The sequence below is a fragment of the Mercenaria mercenaria genome, unplaced genomic scaffold (genome assembly GCF_021730395.1).
Source record: "Mercenaria mercenaria strain notata unplaced genomic scaffold, MADL_Memer_1 contig_1274, whole genome shotgun sequence".
NCBI classification, from domain to species: domain Eukaryota; kingdom Metazoa; phylum Mollusca; class Bivalvia; order Venerida; family Veneridae; genus Mercenaria; species Mercenaria mercenaria.
In genome coordinates this window covers 44,491-51,437 of record NW_026459253.1, presented here as the reverse complement: position 1 = coordinate 51,437, position 6,947 = coordinate 44,491, and the positions used below count along the sequence as shown (strand labels likewise).

Sequence of the window (6,947 nt, the reverse complement as noted above, 5' to 3'; positions counted from 1 at the left end):
ACCCTTATTAATTTTTGCGCTTATTTTGTTTCATCCATTTTTTTGTGTCTTATTTTGCTTATCCTTTTTATTTGTTGCTTTAATTTTGCTTACCCTTGTTTCCGGTGTTTATTATTTTGTGCTTATTTTGTTTCATACATTATTGTTACAATTTTGTATTTGACATGATAGTTTTATTAATTTGCAATTATTTTTTTTCCAATGTAATAGTTTAAAGCGTTAATTTGGCAATATAAATAGTATGATTGCTTTCCTCATTGTCATACATAAGGTCATAGGGTAACAGCTATTTGTGATTTTAGAATAACATTCTTATGGTTACTAATTGAATTGTGTTGTATTGACAGTGTAGTAGTTTTTGAATATAGTCTGTCGGTTACATATAGTAATCGTGGAGTGTAATGTCAGTAATTTATATTACGTTATCCTTGACCATTGTTTAAGACGCGTCTGTGCTCTATTAAATCATTTAAATCATCAGTCATTGTCGTTTCTGTTATGAAATAATTACTCTGAGGATCATTTTTATTGGTCACAGCGACGTGGTCGACATGTTGATCCTGTGTCGTCTGCTTGGCAAGCCTCTTCTGAAACCTCCACTGCTAACACGATCATCTAGCGAAGTTTCAGTATCAAAAGTCGGCGATGTTCTACAGTAATACTAGATAAAACTTTTAATTTGAAATTTTTATTTTCTTGTTTTTGTGCAGGAATTGAATGGCTTGCTATCGGTGTTACCGCCCACACATGCCACACAAGATAAGTCTCCCTGATACGTTATAAAATAAAAAAGGATGTAAAAAGTTCCCAATAGAAATCCGAACTCTAAACCTGAAGCGTACTAATACCCCGTCATAACCTTCGCGCCCCGTAACCGAGTAACTAAGCATTACAGGTCGAAAAGATACGAAAACTAATTTCGCGACTTGGCGCATTTAAAACCTCCCTATAATATTATTGTCATATTAGTCCATGCTTATAGAGTTTAGAATACACAAAGAAGTATAAATTTATTTTTATAGCTAATAGATGAATTGAGGAGTAAGCTAACCTCTTTCCTGTGTTTTGTGATTAATACATTATTTAATTAACAACAAAAGTTTCAAACTAATTGCAAGATAGTACTTGCATGATGTTGTGGGTTTATTTTTTCTTGGCAGCCTTTAATAATATTGAACATAATGCTGATCACGTACAGACATGTGTGCATGGAAAACAAGGCTCTAGACTAGTAGTAGTTCGCCACATATGATAGGCCTATATTACACGATTGTAACGAATATTATCTTACGCAAAGTCTTGATTCGTGTATAAATTACCTCCCTTTTTTATGTCTCCGCCATTTGTACAGATTTGCAAGACAAATGGAAGTCAACTTCTGCAAGTTTATTTTTGAAAGCAAGTGTCATGCATATTTACGTTTTTATTAAGGAGTTTCTATTAGGAATGTTTAATATAGGATGTCAATGTAGGTATATTTTAATGGTTTTGTATGCATTTTGCTATTTTGAAGTCGAAAATTAGTCTCTGTTGATAGACGCTCATGAAATTCTAGAGCCAGAAAATTCCACAGGTGCCAGACACATAACCAAATATTTTACTTAATAGACCTATATATGTATATAATAGATTTTTAATTATGTGTCTAGCACCTGTGGAAAATTCTTTGAGCGCAGTTTAATCTAGTCCAAATAATGTCACGTTTTGGGACTGCGTGATAACTTTTGACTGTCACCGTCTCTACATTACCAAACTTATTCAGCATATTTCTGTTAGGAAATCCCCAATGAAAACACATGGTAGCTAAAAAAATTCAGCTCAGATGTTTATATGTTGTTAAGGATCTCTGAGCTGAAACAAATTCCGTACTGAAACCTAATTTATATCCTCTTATTCAATATACACAACTTACTACTATTAAATATAGTATACTGGGTATACCAATTACCGTGGGTCTTATATTCAGTGGACTCTATTTATAACAAAATGATTGTTTGAAAGGATAAATTTTATTCTGTTTAATTTATTTATATTTTAGCTTAAGACTTTTGTCAAAAAATCATCAAAACCCCAGGAAAAAGTTCCACGACTGTCATTTAAAGAACAGAGGTGGGGAATTTTAGCATTTTCATGCATATACCTATTACCGTGAATTTCAACTTTCAATCTAAAGAAGTTGTTAATTTGATCTAAGACAAAGAAAGCATTTCTATTTTACAATGGGCCAAACTAAATATGAAACAAATATGGCAGAAATAAGCAAGTTTTATAAAAATTTGCGGAGAAAAATTGCAAAGATCAACCATAATGACCAGTCACTTAGCTAAATTCCTTAATTTCTGGGATCAATGTGAAATAAAAAGAAAGACACTCCAATTTTCAAAAATAGTTTTGCTAAAAATCTGAGCACATTGAGCATGAATAATGAGAGAAAAATTGTAAAGCAATTTTCATGTTAAGTGTCAAAACTGGACATTCACGGTAATATGTATATCCCGGTAATTGGTATACCCAATACAATAGATTTAATTCAGGTGCATCGATGTAACCGGGTTGAATTTATTACATTTATATTTATTAACTCTCGGTTAATACTTAATCATGTTCCTTTCCGATTAATCCCTGTTTGTCGTCTTTCGACTTTTACTTTCGGTTTTGTAGTTATTTTTAGTTCCCGCGCTTTGGTCATGTGATTAGTCATGTGGTAGTTTTATACCTGTTGTACGTCATTCTTTCGCTATAACTGACAGAGGTCAGACATGTTTTATAGAGAGAAGTGAAACGTTTGTCTTGAGTTTTCTAAACTCGGCTTGCAGTGTGAGGTGTAGCATTTTATCCTTTTGTAAAGTAGATACAGGTAATTTGTAATGACTGGAATGATTTGTTTATGGTCCCATATTTATAATTTTGGCTTCGAAACATATTTCCATTGTTTTGAAAATGGCGGTCGATTATCTGTTCTTCTGTCATTGCACATAATCCAGCATGTATTTAATATGTTACGTTTGTTCGCAGTAACCGGAGCACAGACAGAGAGACGTGGTGTGTGTCATGTATTGTTACAGAAAGGGTTTGATCCCATCAGATCAGTAAGTGTTTAAAATGTCCATCGATGTGTATATTTAAAAGTGTATTGATCAGCTGTTTATCTACATGTATAATTTTAAGGTTTCAGACAACTATACTATGAATTTGATATGTTTTACTGTTTTATGAAATATATGTAATACTTGAATGAATAGATTTTAATGTAACTGACTAAGGACAGAATTATTGATAGGTTTGATGAATTACCGTATTTGTTCTAGATAATTACCGTATTTGTTAAATAAATGTATTTGGTAATTGTATTAGGATATGTTTGGTGTGTTTATTTTCAGACCTGAAAGGTTTTGGTATCTGTCCGTAAGAAGGAATAGTATTTAGAAGAGTGCTGGTATTAACTGTTATCAACTGGTATTAAATACAATAAAGTATAAAAGATCGAACAAGTCTTCTTGGATGTGTTTGGCCATAGTATATAGTCGCAGATCCCAAGATTACAAATGGAGCCCCCAGTGATAAACCAGTGAGGATACCAGTGATACACTATGGCAATGGCAGTGACACACCAGAAATACTTTGGGGATACTCTGTGAGTTAAAACATTATTGTCAGTGCTCAGTAAAAAAGACTTTTAATACATTTAGTTTTAAAGAAAGTATTTACATACAACACAGTTCTTCAAGAAATCTATTGAACTCCAGTGAACTTCAACACAAGTGTTTTATGGGTCTTCAACTTCTAGATTGGTGCTATTTATAAAACAACAGTGACAGAGTGACGGTGATTTTACAAGTTCAACTCTTGGTACATATACAATGGTTGTAGACCTGCAGTGGTACCTTATGTTTTTACACTTAAATGTTTGACTTGTGTATTTTATTTATTGAAACTTACCTTTAGAAGTCATCTGCTGAGGACAGTATTTCTTCGGCTGGAGGAGAAGACATTTAGTGTGTGTGTGTTTCAAGTAAAGACAATCGACAAGTGTTTGTGAATAGTATAGTGGTCACAGTTTACAGTATTAAAAGCCATATATACCAGGTTTGGTGAGTCATTTTATATTGAACACTTTAGTTGTTCGAGCAGAATTATCCGCATAATTACAAGTTATCTTGGTTTTAGAAGTTATACGGTAAAGTTCTGCCAGAATGAATTCAGTGTCATAATAACCAGAATGCTATTGTAAAAGTGTGTGAGAAATTTCACTGCACAATTAATTTTTGGTGTAGGGATTTAATCAGTTGCATGATTCATTAATTCTTCTTCCTATTTCCTGAAAGTCTCTGAATTTAACCTCATAACTTATAAAGACCGTTATTTTTAAAACACTCAAATCATTTATTAAAATAACATATTGACCAGTAACAAAATACATTCCAGTCTTCAAGTAAGGTAGACACATATTGTAGTAAATACGGTAGTATAGTTCTGTGATTTTGACGGATTGAAGGTGTGGCTTGGTTCTAGAGTTTTGTTGATTGATTGGTTCTTTGTGGTTTAGTCCTTAGACATCCTTGGCCTATATATATTCAACAGTATATTTAAAGTACTTATTCTTTATTTTAGAAATAAGAATTTTAGAAATATCATTTCAGCAATATAGATACTTTTGTATCGGTCAATATTATTATGCTAGGATAGCTAACAAGATTTTTTACAGCAAAACAAGAACTGGACAGGTAGAAAAGTAAAGACACAGAAACACAGATTACAACATACAGATATTACTGGTTTCCCAGTAGTTTCCGGACCGAAATTGCTATTTTTTGCCTGTTACTTTCAAACAAAACATAGTAGAAACATAAAATTTTCACAGAAAAAACCTAGGTTCTTCATTAACACCATACAGAATTCGTATTACACTTGCATTTATAACACAAATGTAGATGAGGCCTCAAAGGGGGCAATTAATTTCATTAATATCTCAGTTAGTCCGAGTAGTTTTCCGGACCTTTCATTGCACAGCTGTAACCTTTCTCTAAAAGCAAACATTTCCGATTTCGTTACATATATTCAAAACTAAAACGTAATTCTACGGCGAGGTGATGATTAGAAAAGAATATTTCAAGAATTTAACAAATACTAGATTTATAATACGCTCATTATAGTTACGTCTTATTACGTTTGAATGACGTTTGTAACGTCACGCTAAAATGACGGGACGTATTGAGCGAACTGGTAACATTACAAAAAAGAAATTAAGAACTTTTAATACAATTAACAACTATTTTCTAAAAAAAAAAGCAAGACCGGTCTCAGAATTAGTAGTCTAACGCCTAGACCACTCGGGCATGGACACTGATGCTAAAAATTTGATTGATAGACGGTATCGTAGGTAAATCCCTGACTATTTTGGTTCCTATTTTTAATCGATGATTGAATGCCGTAGTTAAGTGAAAAGGTCGAATTTTTCTGACTTTCGTTGTTTTATTTTATTACTATCAGTATGTTTTTACTGTATCGTCTGTAAATGGGAGCATCAGTTGACTCGTATTTACCTTCAAGGGGCCTCAATTTCTGCGCATGCGCACTGTAACTGGAATTTCCCCCGCGGTTGACAATCTCTTTTGTAAACATTACATCGAAGTAAGTTAAAACAACCGGGATTTTCAAATAATAAATAAGTTCGATAATGTTAGGTTTTCGCTGCTAGGAAAAGGCAACATATGTCTAGATAATATGATATTGTTACCCAGATATTTTACTACGGCGTAAAGTCTATACAGCACGAAATGTGAAAGGTCCGGAAAACTACTTGGGTCCGGAAACTACTGGGAAACCAGTACAGTTTACAGATTACAGTCAAGTCACAGGTATTTTTCAGGTACACAACAGAAAATTGTTTGACCAACAGCTGTGCAGACATCATATAGAGAATTTCATCATTGAAAATATTTATGAGGGTGATTGAAATCTATATTTCATTCATCACTGTTAGAAAATATTGTGATTTTTGTCGGTGATTGTGATCATTTTTTGTCTGTCAGGGTGTTTGAAATAAAATATTTCTTACATCATTACAATATAATTGTGATCTTTGTCTGTTATTGTGATCAAGCTTCGTTCGTACTTGAAAAAGAAGCCTCAAGCTTCATAAAAGGAATTGTACAGGATTGAAATTGTGAAGAAGCCTCAAGCTTCATAGATTGTATCAAGCTTCGTTCAGTTATAACATTGTGAAGTCTCAAACTTCACAGATAGAAAGCCTCAAGCTTGTAAACTTTGTGAAAGTGAAAGAAGTTTAATAGTGAAAGTTGAATTACAGCCAAGGAAAACAATTAAGGCTAACAGACACTTGAAACCAAATTGTGAGAAATATTTAAGGTTTAGAGACACCTGAAATAACAACTGAAAGAAAATAATTAAGGTACACGGACACCTGAAATATAAATTTGAAATAGTTAAGGTATATAGACACCTTAAGTAACAAGTGAAAGTATAATTAAGGTACATGGATACCTGAATGATAAATTTGAATACTTAAGGTATATGGACACCAATATAGACACTTGAAATAAATTAAGGTCTTTGTACACCAAACGACACTTAATAAAGCTTATGAAAGTGAAAAATTCAACAAATTGAAAAGAAATAGTTAGTTGAATTGTGAATTGCAACATACAGAGTGAAATATAAGCAAACTGTTGAAAGTGAAAGAGAGAATTGTCAACTTGAAATATTGTCAAGTAATTGAAAGTGAATGAAAAATTTTGTCGAACAGTTGAAAGCGAAAGTGAAATTTTGTAAAAAAGTTGAAGTTTACGACAACGTAGTTGAATACGGATTGAACTGAATTTGAAAGAAATACGTAAAGAGATCAGAAGTAATTCGTGAATCGGGAAGAAAATTGTGATTAGTGCTAATAAATGAAATATTTAGCACTAAAGACTGCTTACACAAAT

At 32.6% G+C, this 6,947-nt stretch overlaps 1 long non-coding RNA gene across 1 annotated transcript; it reads left to right on the top strand.

Moving 5' to 3' along the window:
- Positions 1-2,604: 2,604 nt before the first annotated feature.
- On the top strand, positions 2,605-4,415 carry LOC128551569 (uncharacterized). The gene is made up of 3 exons (XR_008368830.1): positions 2,605-2,857; positions 3,016-3,089; positions 3,381-4,415. It is a non-coding gene; the product is annotated as an uncharacterized LOC128551569 (long non-coding RNA).
- The last annotated feature ends 2,532 nt before the right edge of the window (positions 4,416-6,947 follow it).